Below are 16,023 nucleotides of genomic sequence, written 5' to 3'. Positions count from 1 at the left end.
TCATCACAGCAGTAACAATTATATATTCAATATAATTTTTTAAAAACACACGAAACAGCCCGTTGTTTACACTGGACTGAGCGCTTTGTACAGATACACTGTGTCGCACAGAAGTATAGGTGTAACACCATTTTTCAAAATTATTTATCGCAACTTTGGTTTTAAAAGAAATCAGTTAACAGCCTGGCGTTAACACAGGGGTTAGTTAAAAGTTGGCTACACAGCAAATTATATTTTGCAGAATAAATCTTTACAACAGTAGCTGTAGCAAGCCACCTGACTGTATTTAGCTAGCATAATTATTATTTTTTAGTTAGAGGTAGCTAAAGAGCTCATTAGATAGCCACAACACAAAATACGAATGAATAATAGTATACCAAACTGAATAAAAACGTCAAAAGAACAGGAATAAGTAAAGATAAGTTAGCTAGCTAGCTAGCTCGCCAAGCCAAATCAAAATTTACGTTCCTTGCCAAACTCTTAAAATCGATGATTTAAGATTTGTACGTTTAAAAACGTAAAAATATATGTGCCTTAACATGTGAAAACAAATACTATAAAATTAAAAAGCTTAGGGCAGATAAAAAGGTCAAACAGATTTCCAAACTTGGCACCCTCACTTTCAAACTGAAATGGTCTCCGTAGCATGTTGTTTATCCGCTTCTGACGTGATTCCGAAATTATTCCGAAATTAAGCTGCGTCCAACCGAAAAAAGGAGGTCCGTAAAAATCGGGGCCCGCGCTATTTCTCCGAAAAAGCTGCGCGCAACCATTTTGAAGAGACAGAATACGGCTATTATTAAAGAGACTAGTCGATAAGGCTCGTGGAAAAATCCACTTAGGCAGGATAACAGAGAAAAACAACCGCCATTTAAATTTTGATGACGTCAGCAGAGACATGACAGAACACAAAATTTTTTTTTTCAGAAATGTGTATGCCTGCCTTCATCGCATAGATCTTGAAACGTTGATCAAGAGGGTAATAGGATCGTGTACTTGTGACAAACGGATGCAGAGATATTAGGGTTTAAAGGTTTTTTTATGACGTCGATAACCCGACCATTCCGAAACGGATTTGGTGACCTAGGTTTGGAAAGCTTACCCAAATTGGTCCCAGGTAGTCCCTAGTTACCCACGCAGGAGATGACGTCAGTTATTTCCACCCGTTTCCAAGTTATTTAGCCTTAAATTTAAAAGTGCAATGCAATGGCTTCACTAATCTTTATATTCTTTCCTTTGACGTCAATATTGCTCTAACGTCAAAGTTTGCTAATTTACAAAACAAATTTATAGGCGATGTTTTATAGACTTTATCAAAGAAATTTTATCCACTTTGCAAAAGTCACAGACAGAACTGGCGTATTATTATATAGACTAGTCGATAAAGCCCGTGGAAATATCAACTGAGGCAGGATAAAAATGAAAAAGAAGCGTTATTTGAATTTTGATGACGTCAGCAACCCATCCACACAAAATAAATTAGAACCTTGTTTTTACGTTGCCTTTATTGTGTAGACCTCTTAAAGCGCTGATCAAGAAAATGTGTATAATCACGTGCTTTTGATGAATGGTTAATGAGATTTACGGGTTTAAAAAATTTGCTGACGTCAGCAAAGTGCCTAATAAAAAAACAGAAAATTATTTTTTCGAAATTTGTATACCCGTTGCCTTCATGTTATAGCTCTTGAAACGCTGATCAAGAAAGTGTATAGGATCATGTACTTTTGACCAACTTTTACTACGGAAATATTGTGGTTTAAAGGTTTTTTGATGACGTCATAAACCCGTTCATTCCGAAACGGATTTAGGGACCCAGGTTTGGAAACTTACCAAAATTGGTCCCAGGTGGTCCCTAGTTACCCACGCGGTGAAAAAGCATTGACGTCACCAACTCGTTTCAAAGTTATTTGGCCTCAAAATTTTAGGTGCACTGTAATGGCTTCATTAATTTAGTATAGGATATTGGCGTTAAAGTAGTGTTATTTTCGTCGCGCCTTAACGTCAAAAAATTTAACACATTAGACATAACTTTTTCGACAACATCAAAGGAAAATGAAGTCATCCACTTTGCCTGTTACAAACAGACACAGTCTCTGTATTATTATAAGAGACTAGTCGATAAGGCCCGTGGAGAAGTCTACTTATTCAGAAGGATGATGGAAAAAATAGGTTGTTTTAGATTTTTGCTGACGTCAGCAGTGCATATACAAAAAAAATTGCCGAAATTTAGTTTGTTTCCTGTAATGTACAGAGATTGAAACGCTGATGAGAAAAATATATATCATCATGTGCTGTTGACGAACGGTTAGGAATATATAAAGGTTTAAAAGTTTTGCTGACGTCAGCAATGGCCCGTCAAAACCTTAAAATTTTTTTTAAAAAATTTGTATACCTGCTGCCTTCATCGTATAAATCTTAAAACGCTGAGCAACAAAATGTATAGGATCATGTACTTGTGTCAAACGGATGCAGAGATATTAGAATTTAAATTACGTCATTAACCCGTCCATTCCGAAACGGATTCGGTGACCCGGGTTTGAAAAACTTACCCAAATTGGTCCCAGGTGGTCCCTAGTTACCCACGCAGGAGATGACGTCAGTTATTTCCACCCGTTTCCAAGTTATTTAGCCTTAAATTTAAAAATGCAATACAATGGCTTCACTAATCTTAATAATTTCCGTTGACGTCAATATTGCTCTAACGTCAAAGTTTGCTAATTTACAGAACAATTATATAGGCGATGTTTTATAGACTTTATCAAAGAAATTTTATCCACTTTGCAAAAGTCACAGACAGAACTGGCGTATTATTATATAGAAGTCGATAAAGTCCGTGGAATAATCTTAGATCTTGAAAAGCTAATCAAAAAAATGTATAGGATATCATGTACTTTTGACAAATGGATGCAGAGATATTAGGGTTTAAAAGTTTTTGATGACACAGACAGACAGACAGACAGACAGACAGACAGACAGAACTGACGTATTATTATAGAGATTGTAGCTGCCTTTTTCACAATTTTTTTGCACCATTTCAAGGAAATTCTTCTTGTAGTTTGTCGTCTTATTAGTTAAGTGTGTGTAACGGACGAAACGTGACAGACGGACGGACGGACAAAAAAGTCACTTTTAAGTTATTCTTATCGACATCTCAGCGATTTTAGCTCATTTTATACCCACTTGTATCTGTTATCCATCTCTATCTTTTATGAAACCATAATTCAAATAGTTGTGACAGAAATCAAGGAAACAATAATACTGTCCGTCCGTCACGATTTTCGGAAATTTCAAGAAAGATATAAATTACAATGATATAAATGTGGGAATCACATTTAAGAGCTTCGTTATTGAAAATATATATATATTTATTATATACCCGTAAGCAAAAACAGCCATTGAATAAATAATCGTATTCCACCCGTATTATTCAATGCTTGTGACGTAACAATAGTTTTGACAAAACATTCGTAAACGCATGTTTTGATTTTATCCTTTCCGCCTCATTAATTTTTATCGTAATTAACTGTGATTGGTTGTTTCTTAGTGGTCCGTTTTAAAAAAGAAATGAACTCTTTGTCTCTTTGTACCGTGTCGATTTCAACAACATTTCGAAAACATGTCGATTTCACAAAAAAATGTTTCGATCTACACTATAAAATGAAACGAAAACAAAACAAACACAAAACAAAATAAGTAATATTAATTAAAACAATCTCTTTTGGGTATATAATAAAACATATATACAATAGGTAAACATAGGTTATTGGATTTATTAACCCTCGGTGATATTATATTCAACTCCGCTGCGCGTCGTTGAATATAACTCACCTCGGGTTAATAAATCTCAATAACCTATGTTTACCTATTGTATATCTACTTAATATCCAGTAGTATTTGAGACGGTATACCGCTCCAAAAACCTCGATAGCATTAGATATATGTTTTTGGACTCAGCAAAAAAAAGTAAATTTTCGATCCAATAAAGAAAAGGTAAAATATGCTCTTCGGTCGTAACAAAACCATTTTCTTTTAGTCCTAAATTCGGTGCAATTTGTTACAGTGAAATTAGTAATAAAAAATGTTAATTTAGGGTGATATTATTCGAGTCCGTCCGTCACGAATTTACCTGATACTATCAATACTAAAATTTTAATCATGTCAATATTAAAGTACATGGAACAAGGACAAGAGAAAAATTATATTTTTTTATAAAAGCAATCTTCTTGAAACCACTGATGACAAAGATGTCATTCCATCCATTCTTCACTTTTGCTGTTAACACCGCGGCATTTGAGCGCAAGTGTCACTCGGGTTAGGATTCAATAGTAATTTTAAATGACCACACACATCTGGGTCGCCATCCTTCTTGTACCATTGTTCATGGAAAGGTGATTCGTCGGTCGTGGTATATAAAAACTGTAATTTACAAACACCATCTCCATTGAACGACCGCTCTATCATGTGGATCTCTGCAGTTCTTGAAATCTTTGGCGCATTGGCGACATTCTTCGGTTCTGTTAGCACTATTTCTACAAGCATTCACAGCCATGTAATTCCATTTAAGATTGAATTTGCAAAATGTTTCGCATCTCTGATATTACCCTTCTCAGATTTAAAATCGCGAAAAGCACAGTGCTTGATGGTCCCACATATGCCATCCATTGGGCCCTTGCCGCGATGACGTCGTTGTAGTACCAAAAAATATTGTGTTCAGTGGCGAATTGCGACAGGAGGCATAAAACGAATATTGATCTAAACTGTCCTGCACACCCATCGCTCCAAATATGCAAGGTCAACGAATCCAGTAAACATGGGTATTTTTCGCGAATACAAGACAGTACACGCAACTAACACGACAGAGCTGCAATTCTCCAAAAGTCACTTGCTTCAGATGGGACTGTTATATTTTCATTAACAGAATTTTCTTCTATATTTAGGTAGTAGCAAGCGGTAAAGACAGAAAAACACTGCTGCCCAAAATAAGCACTTTGGATTTAGTTTTGATAAGTGTTTGCGTAGTTTTCGCTATTATTAACTTGAATTAGAATCATAGATGTGACGTTTCAAATTTTAATGTGAAAATTAAAACGAGAAGATATTTCTTTAGCATTAACTGCAAACTTTTGAACTCTATCGTTGACTTTCTTCTATTCATTAAATACTACGTTCTTCGTGTCAAACTCTTCAATGCATAATATTTCATCGACTTGTTCAGTTATGTCACACACATGACATTCTGAAGGCATGCGCCTTTCTTCAGCAGAGTTGCAAGCAAATCTTTTAACCATATCATGGGGAAAGGTTGGTATTTGTGAATCTTTTGGAAACCACTGACTGTACCCTTTCATAAAATAAACCGCATTTTCGCATATTTCACACAGGCAGATCGCATGCGGAATGTTCTTATTGAAAATGTATTTTATATTAAGTTTTAATAGCCCTTGTTAATAGCCCACACTAGAACCATATTTAAAAATTTGTATGTAGCCGATTCTTTAGTAATCTAGAGACATAAAATATTAAAACTTGATTTAGAAAAGAATGCATGAAGGTTTTTTACTAGCTCAATGACGAAGCTCTGCAACACAACCGGATATTTCTAAAAGGGTCTTTGCTAGAAAGCCAAATCACTAACAACTCTTTTGCAGCTAGAAGGATTGCTCTACGTTACAGCCAAGTGACGTAGTGTACAGATTAGTTGGTATGTAAGATTTAAGAGACCTATTTCCATACCCTATTTCGTCCCACGGAATATACACACCAAAATGCCGAATAACATGAAAACGAGATTAGTTATGAGCCAATTCAAAAGTATATGCTTTTAACCTAGCTTACTGTTAGTCAGTTGGAAACATTTCAGCAGTTTCAGTCATTCCTTTCAGAAAAAATAATTGTAAACTGTCTTGAAAACTTTACGTGTAACCGATTTAAAAAATTGTACTTTTCGTTTATATAAAGTAAAAACATCAGGTACAAAAGCAGCCCTGATTCTTTGCACCTATGCTATATACTGTCGCATAGTAAACAGTTTAACCCCATCTGAGGCCCCAGTAACGTCCACAGAGGATAATTGTAATACTTATGGCATAATCAAGGGTAAGTGTGCAAACGTGCCATGGAGTCAAGACCTTAGAATAACGCCCCCTTTTACGATTATTCACCTTTATGCTTCCTTGTTACAAGTTAAATACAAACGACTTAAACCGCTTCAATTTTTTCAGAAAGGGTTTAATTCAAGACAATAAATATTGCATAACAGCATCGAACTTTTACATAGCATGCAGGAGTACAATAGAACCATCGTGAAAGTTAAAATCAATGTTTTAGATTACATTTATATAACAACTCATTGTTAATTTTGACAACACTGTTCTGTAACAAACAGATTTTATTAGAAAGTTGCTTAATTTTCATTTACACATCCTCCTGAAGAATATAAATATTGACTAAAATATTTTGTGTTTAATGGACACATGAGTATGAATGATCATTAAGCGTATCAAACTCGTTATCTTCTACAGCATAAAAAGGATCATGGACAAAGGAAAAATCAGTCTGGGTTCCAACATCAACAGAAAAATATTCCATCTTCTCTGAAGCGTAAATGGCGAAGACGTGTATTTTTGTTTACAGAACATCCATTTCTACCATCATGTCGCTTAATCAAATTACACCACACCTTTTTCCCGGGATTATTTAAGGAAAATTTTAAAAAATGAAACGGAGTTTTTTTCTTTGTTGCTATAATAAAAGTGCTACCACATCCAAAGGCTGCACACTTAAAACCACGGAAACTTTTCTTTTTTTTTTGTTACACTCTTACCACTACTAGCAGCACTGACTTCTCCTCTGTTCATGGTTTTTTTAAATATCCAAATGTTCACAAAAAGTATTTCGGGAAAATGATAGTTCCACTTCCTTTTTTGCCGTAAAGTTCTCTCAGAATATTTGAGCACAGAACTTTAGCACCATAAAACTTATTATTTAGGGAAATGAGGAGTATGAAATGGTTAACACAATTGCGATGGTTTAATATAAACATTTTTCTTGAAAACTCTTTTTATTGTCGACCAACACAAAGACAGCAATGCATTGCACCAGGGGCCGATTCAGACGTTTTTCAGACTTAGTCCAAATATTGCTAAATTTTGCAAGTTGGGGTCTGTAAGCCCCCCCAGGTGGGGTCAGAATCTTTCGCTAATTAAGCTTTGCGGGTACAAAAATCGCCGAAAATTGGCTTCCGATTTATCTATTTATTAATAAAATTGACCAAAAGAAACGCTAAGCTATAACAAAATCTCCTAAGGACATCTTTTATAAGAATCAAATCTCCGTCTTACACGTCTTATTTTAGATAGATAAGACCACTAAAATAAACAGGGATTAACTACAATAAAGTGAGACAATTGTGAATATATTTCATTATTTATAAACTCTTGCTGTTTCTGCCAATATCAGGCTTCATCAGCATGACTAGGTGAATCAAATGATCACACCAGCCATGGACAGCAAATTAAAACACAATAATAACAAAAACAATAAGGGTATGGAAAGATCAGGATAATGAAGATGAAATATACATACATGTGATATGATACAAACACACCTCAACCTCAACTTATTCATAGGGCTAAACTCAAGTTTCGTTTGAACTTTAAAAGAAGAATTAAGAAGGGCTTTTTACTGCTTTTTGCATGCTGAAATAGGAAAATGCAACTTTCAGTTAAAAAAGTTGCAACCTGGAACAAGGGGAACGTAATGATTTGGCTTGAAGTCTACATCAGATTGGAATAAAAGGAAGGATGCAAGAAAATTTCTATGAATGTCAAGATTTTCAAAACATCAACAAGAGAATGATCACCTATACCAATACCAACAATGCTGAGCTGTACAGACAGTCTCCTGATGGATTGGATCTAAGAATAATATTTTTTACCATGACCTTTCACTCAACAAACTTTGTTTTCTAATAGCCATTCAAAGAGTTGTTTATTTTCATCACCAACCTTACTTATCCAGATGTCAAGTTCTTGCTTCTAATAACAACACAAATATTAATTGAGAAAGAACTCCTCCACAATGCTGAAAATTCTGTTCAAAGCTCATATTACAAAAACAATTAGCCAGCTAGCTAGCTAGCTATAGCTAATTAAATCTTTTTGTATTTGTTTTTAATAGTTTATTGTAAAAAGCTCTTCCTCAACCAGCTTTTCGTAGCAAATATACTGAAAACCTTTAAATAAATACAAGGTGTGTTGGAGAGTAAAAAACATACTTCTCACCTTAAAACAATAATTCCTTTATCTTCACACCTCGCCTCAGATGGAATGTATACATATGCACCTGAATTCCGATGAAGACTTTTACCAACCAAGGGATAAATATCCCCAGACAACAAAAATGTCCGAGATTAAAAGTTCTTTTTGAATTTTATGAACAGATTCAACATTATCACACTTTAAATCAGTAAGCACCCGCGCCAACATGTCTGCAGTAGCCACAATAGTACGTAAAGAATCCAAGCCAAAAGCGTGAGTTTTTGACTAATCCTGACGGATGGCAGTTCAAACTATAGCCTAACAGGTTATAAGTAACCATGCAGTACGGAACCTAAATTTCCTACAGCGGCTGCGGGCCACATATTGTACACATAGAGTGTGAAAATTACGTCACGATTTTGACGTCACATGCCCCTTAGGTGAGATGATGAGGATTGCGGGCCATAGCTATTTGATTTTTGACTGACTAAGTGACTGATTAGTCAAAATGGATCAGTCAAAATCCATAAGCTATAATTTGCAACCCTCTCAGTCTATATGGTAGCAACGTCACAACTTTGACGTCAACATCCCCATAGGCGAAATGGAGAGGGCTGTGAACCATGGCTTTTTGCCGTAAATAAATTACAATCCGATTTTTTAACGCACTCTGTCTGCAACACCTGGATCGTCTACATTATTCGCTTTGCTAACATTTTTGCGACTTATCAGACTAACCCTGGATCCGCGCCTGCCGCACATACATTGAATACCAGCGGTGCTATCAAATTTTCAGTCCCCATGATAAAAATTACCTCAGGACAAGTTTCACATGCATAGGACCAGGATTTGTTTCAATATCATCGCTGCATATTAAATGCAGCTGGGCAATGTATAAGCAAATACAGTATGGGAAAGAAATACTTAAACAGGGTATTGAGTTGCAAGTCGTCTGTGAGCTTCAGAAATATATTTGAATGTCAGTTTTTACAAGATCTGAACACAGCTGGAAGGACTAGCGTGAATTTACTACTTGCAAATTGCTTTAAAATCAGCCCTTGAAATAAAAATTCTGATGGTTTTCAGGCTCAGAAATGATAGCAAACAACTATATAATAAAAGTAGCCAGGAAACCCGGCGTCGGGATGAGCCACAAGTAACTGTTGTTGAACGCCCTAATGAGCGCTTAAAAAGAACTGCAAACTGTGCGACACAGTCAGGTGGAGCGCTTTAGTACAGGTATGCAGTATGTCGTAAATCAAGTGATGCGCACACACCATTATAGTGTTGCGACTGTAACATATTTTTCAAAAAATAATTTTCCTGCAACAAAGGCTGAAATAAAAACACAGGTTACAACCGTTGTGACTCTGTCATAGGAAAAGCTATTGGTCAATATTATTATTTTTTTGCGGAATAAGTTTTTGTAAAAGTTAAAAAATTAATTGTGACACCGGATTGAGCGCTTAGTACAGTTAAATGTTACACAGGTGTATAGGGATAATACCCTTTTGAAAAAAAACTTTCTTGCAGACTCTATTTAAATGAAAACACAAGAAACAGTCCTTCGCTTCTTGCACAGCGCTAATCGGTTAGCCCAGGTAAACATTGTTGGACATTCGAACAGGCGTGATTCCTAAGAAAGTTTAAAAATTAATTGTCACAGTGGGCGTAACAGCCTCTTCAAAAAACAGGCTATTGTTAACACTGAGCTGATCGCTTAGTACAGTTAAACAGACTTAAACAGTACCCTTCTCCAAAAAAACTTTATCACAACTTCGGTTTAAATGACAACACAAGAAACAGCCTGTGGTTACCCCTCCAGCTAAAGCAATTGTTCAGCCATTTTATTTGCAAAAAAAAAAATTAAGAAAATACTTAAAGATGTATAGCTACCTAGCTAAACTGCATTTAGCCTAAGATTTATTGCTGAGAATACTGCAATATTGATAGCCAAACTGAATTTTTGAATCACTTTTTAGGTAAATATATGAGATAGCTAAATGGCTATATCCTCAACATAAGAATAAATGTTGGGTTGGAGAAAAACCTCTTATATCAAACAAAATTAGTAAAAAGTAAGGCTATTAGCTAGTAGCCTTACTTTTTCAAAATATTCGTTCCTAGCCAAAAATCCTAAAACTGGTGCGTTTAAGATCTGCACCTAGCTAAAAAACATGACAATATATTTATCTTCACATTTTAGAACATAAAAAAAAACAAATATTACAAATATAAAAACCTTATAGAAGATAAAAAGGTGAAACAGACTTAGAAACAACACTGACCACCATTACTTTTTAAAAACTAAAATGGCCATCATGTTTCTTCGTTGGCATGTCTAGGCCGCGAAAGTCTTGATTGGTTTTTCAATGAATCAGGCGTTTTGATTGGTACACATGTGCGAGTGGTCAAAACAAAGTCAGTTAAACTGTCAGTAAAACCATCCTATTTGTTCTCTGTGGCTCCCGGGCGGAATCGGCGATTAAGGTCACGGGGGTAAATTTTTATTAAAAACTAGTCGATAAGGCCCGTGGAAAAATCCACTTAGGCAGGATAACAGAGAAAAACAACCGTCATTTAAATTTTGATGACGTCAGCAGAGACATGTCAGAACACAAAATGTTTTTTTTCAGAAATGTGTATGCCTGTTGCCTTCATCGTATAGATCTTGAAACGCTGAGCAAGAAAATGTATAGGATTATGTACTTTTGACGAACGGTTGCAGAGATATTAGGGTTTAAAGGTTTTTTAATGACGTCATCAACCCGTCTATTCCGAAACGACTTTGAGGACCCAGGTTTGGGAAAATAACCCAAATTTGCCCTAGGTGGTCCCTAGTTACCCACGCAGTGAAAAATCATTGACATCACCCCTCGTTTCCAAGTTATTTGCCCTTAAAGTATTAAGTGCACTGTAATGGCTTCATTAATTTAATATAGGATATTGACGTTAAAGTAGTGTTATTGACGTCGCGCCGTAAAGTCAGAAAATTTAGCATATTAGACATGCATTTTTCGGCAACATCAAAGGAAAATGAACACATCCACTTTGCCTGTCACAGACACACAGACAGACACACTTAGCGTATTATTATATAGACTAGTCGATAAAGCCCGTGGAAAAATCCACTTAGGCAGGAGGACAATGAAGAGGAAAAGATAAAACTAAAATATCAAACTACAGGCCTGTCAGTGTTTTAAATGTTTTTTCTAAATTTTACGAAAGGGTTATGAAAGAACAAATAACCGCTTATATGGAATCAAAATTGTCGACCTTTCTCTCCGCCTATAGGAAATGCTATAGTACCCAACAAGTACTAATTCGCTTAATAGAGGAATGGAAGAGTAAACTTGATAAGAATTATGTGGTGGGTGCGATCTTGATGGATCTTTCAAAAGCTTTTGACTGTGTACCACATGACTTACTAATTGCGAAACTAGCTGCTTATGGATTTGACAATAAGTCTCTTCAATTCATTCTATCTTATCTTACTGATAGAGAGCAAGCCACTCGAATAAATGGGATCTATAGTCTATTTCAAATTATCTTATCTGGTGTACCACAAGGTTCTATTTTGGGACCTATCATATTCAATATATTTATAAATGATTTGTTTCTTTTTATAGAAAAATATAAGCTACATAATTACGCTGATGATAACACAATATCCAACTTCTCAAATTCTATTCCTAATTTGATAAATACTTTAGAAAACGAAGCTAAAGCTGCCCTCTCCTGGTTAAAAGAGAATAAAATGATTGCAAACCCTGAAAAGTTTCACTCGATAATTCTGACAAAGAATAAGGCAGATAATTTAGGTCTAAAATTTAATATAGGAAATAAAACTATTGAAAGTGAAAATTACGTGAAATTACTAGGTGTGACTATAGACAATAAATTAAATTTTGACAGACACGTTAGTGATTTGTGTCGCAAAGCATCAGCCCAACTAAATGCCTTATTTCGATTTAGAAGTTTCTTATCCTTTCAAGCAAAATATATTTTAGTTCAAAGTTTTATCTACGCAAATTTCAATTATTGTTCCCTTATATGGCATTTTTCTTCTTCTAAATCTTTATCTAAAGTCGAAATGATACAAAAACGAGCATTAAGATTTCTGTATAATGATACGGTAAGTACATACGAAAATTTACTTAAAAATTCCAGCAAGAGTCACATGAATGTAAATCGCCTACGGTCATTGTGTATAGAAATCTCTAAAACTATAAATAACAGCAGCCCTCTTTTTATGAAAGATATATTTTGTTTAAATGATAACGGTAGGACAGTCAGAGAACAAAATACAAATAATTTGGTAGTCTCAAGGAAAAGGACCGCGACTTTTGGAACTAATAGCTTATCAGCCCTGGGACCAAAGATTTGGAATAACCTACCATCACATTTGAAACGATGTGACAACCTTAAAGTTTTTAAAAGCATGATTAAAATGTGGGACGGATCTAAATGTAACTGTGATGAATGTAAGGTCCCTTTATAGAACTTTGTTGTTATTATTGTTTATATATATAAAAAAAATGATTTTATTTAATTGTAAACATAAAAAAAATTTAGTCGATTTAGATTAGTTTTCTTAATTACTTTTTTTTTTGGAAACTATTGTAAATATGTGAATAATCGACTTTAAATAAATTGAAAAGAAAAAAGAAAAGAATGTAAAAATTGATTATTTTAGACTTTTTGCTGACGTCAGCAGTGCAGATACAAAAAAGAATTAGCGAAGTTTAGTTTATTGGTTGCCTGTAATGTGTAGAGGCTAAAACCCTCGTGAGAAAAATGTATAGGATCATGGGTTTTCGACGAACGTATAAGAAAATATAAGGGTTTGAAAATTTGGCTGATGTCAGCAAGGACCCGCAATCACACATAAAAGTTTTTTCCAGAATTTTATATATCTAATGTCTTCATTGTATAGATCTTGAAAAGCTGATCAAGAAAATGTATAGGATTATGTACTTTTGACAAACAGTTTCAGAGATATTAAGGTTTGAAGATTTTTTGATGACGTCATCAACCCGTCCATTCCGAAACGGATTCGGGGACCCAGGTTTGGGAAAATAACCCAAATTGGTCCTAGGTGGTCCCTAGTTACCCACGCGGTGAAAAATCATTGACGTCACCACCTCGTTTCCTAGTTATTTGGCCTCAAAGTTTTAGGTGCACTGTGATGGCTTCATTAATTTAATATAGGATATTGACGTTAAAGTAGTGTTATTTTCGTCGCGCCGTAACGTCAGAAAATTTGACATATTAGAGTTGCATTTTTCGGCAACATCAAAGGAAAATGACGATATCAACTTTGCCTGTTACAGACACACAAACAGACACACTCTCCGTATTATTATAAGAGACTAGTCGATTAGGCCCGTGGAAAAATCCACTTAGGCAGAAAAACAATTGAAAAGTTCTGTCATTTGAATTTTGATGACATCAGCAAATATTTCAGTATATTGAATATGCCTTTTACTAAGAAAAATAATCTGAAAATGCATAAAAAGAAAGTATATAAGTCATAATTTAACAAAAAAGTTCTTAAAATCTAACACAAAATATCAAATGTCAAATCGCATGAAATCCTCCCAACAAAACTTCAGACAAAATTTGAAAAACAACGGCGTGCAAGGTGTAAAATCTAGTTAGTAGAAAGTTACAACATTGACAGTCACAACCCAGACAGTTACGACAACAATAATAATAATGTCAGAAATAACACATATCTCAAATATGTATACATCTTATTATGTGATTATGTTGAAAACCTTCAATATTTTAATCTAAAGTGTCGAAAAGAAAGGCTTGCAACAGTAAGCACAGATCTATGAAATAAGTTCTTTACGCATTTTAAACAATATCAAAAAGCCAAACTTAAACAAACACAAAACACCTAAAAACAAAAAGTTAAACTTTGAAAAATCATTTATTTGGTTGCATACCATCCTCTCCCGCAAAAATATGCACAAAATGTAAAAATTAACCGGTTAACAAAACAATTTTTTGTCTAATGATCCGTACTGACTTTACCAAACATTTTAACCTGAAATGTCGAAAAAGCAATATGCAAGGAGTAAATTTCAAATCAACAAAAATCATTATTTTGAAAACATTGTATATATATATGGTCCTTCCTCACAAAAGTTTACAATAAATGTAGAACACAAAGGTTTATGAGGAGCAAATCAAAATATGAACAAAAATCAGTTCAATTGGCATGTTCTATATTGTCTTCAGCCATAAAATCTTCCACAAAATTGATATGAAACCCATCAAATTCAACTCAGAAAAGCAGTCATTTAAGTGCATACAAAAATACAACTTGTAGAATATCAAATTATTATTTTTAGTATATATAATTGCATATGGTCCTCCCTCACAACAGTTAAATTTTTGCACTAAATTTGCAACACAAAATACAAATTCTAAATAATTCCTATGGTTTTCCTCAAAAGTTTAATCAAAATATAAAAGATGAGAGGTGAACGACAGAATCAAAGTTTGCAGAATTTAATTATTTTGGTATATATATGTCTATTGATATATGCCCTTTATAACAATATTTCAATCCAAAATTTGAAAAAGAAAAACAGTTTGCAACAAAATCAGTTTTTTTGATGATATCGCATACACTTTTTCTCCACAAAAGTGTAAAAAAAGAATGGTTGTAGGAAATACTTCTGATTCAACAAAAATCAGTATTTGCATCTTGTACTCATTAAATATTACCCAAAATTTCAAAAAACTGTGATTTGGAACGCATCAATTTTATAAATAGAGAGGGATCAGTCATTTCGGTATGTTGTACAGAGTCCTGCCTGGTAAGAATTTAAACAAAATATAAAAAAAACACAAGTTTTTTCGGTGTTGTACTCCCTCAAAAAAGTTGAAACTTTTCTTAATTGAGACAAAATGCCATAAACAAAAACATTTTAGTCAGAACATCTAGAACAACAAAAATCACTACACTTAAGGTACCAGAATTACTACACGTTAAATAAAAATCGTTTCGTCATATTGCATGTAACCGATGTATATAAGTTTAGTTACACAAAATGTGAAAAATACATTATTTGCATACACAAATTGTGAAAAATACATTATTTGCTTAAAAACAGTCCTTAAACTCTTCTTAAATATTATGTAATACTTTTTTAAAAGTTGTTGTGGCTTGTTAATTTAAGCTTAAAATGTCAATTAAAATAAGTTACAGTCACATTCTTAGCAAAGACCACTAAGATTAGCTTACATGTAAAAAGCAACATAAAACTAAAGCTAACATAAGGTAGCTACAGCAGCTAATAGCTGGTCACTTAAATATAAACTGGAGACTTAGCTAAGTATAAAGAACATGGCTACATATTTATAAATTCCTAGCTACCTAGCTAGTTGTTGGTGTGGTTGATGCTAGCTAACAAACATGTCTCGCATCAATAATATCATCAAAACTTTAAAAAACATAAACAAACCTTACAGAAACCTTTCTATACTTCATTTATATACCATGCCCCTTTTTAAATGCTTTTGTAAAGATTTATTTTGAAGGCAAGAGAAGACAAATGCTTAAAAAGAACAGCCATCTTTTTTGCAAACACAATTTCCGTTACTTTGTGCTAGAACTTCATTTAACAAACCACACAAAACTCGCGGCTTTTCACGACAAAGAAGACATATTTTTTTCGGCAACATCAAAGATTTTTTTCGGCAACATCAAAGGAAAATGAACATATCCACTTTGCCTGTTACAGACACA

The sequence above is a fragment of the Hydractinia symbiolongicarpus genome, chromosome 13 (genome assembly GCF_029227915.1).
Source record: "Hydractinia symbiolongicarpus strain clone_291-10 chromosome 13, HSymV2.1, whole genome shotgun sequence".
In the NCBI taxonomy this organism is placed as follows: domain Eukaryota; kingdom Metazoa; phylum Cnidaria; class Hydrozoa; order Anthoathecata; family Hydractiniidae; genus Hydractinia; species Hydractinia symbiolongicarpus.
This window is presented reverse-complemented; position numbering follows the sequence as displayed.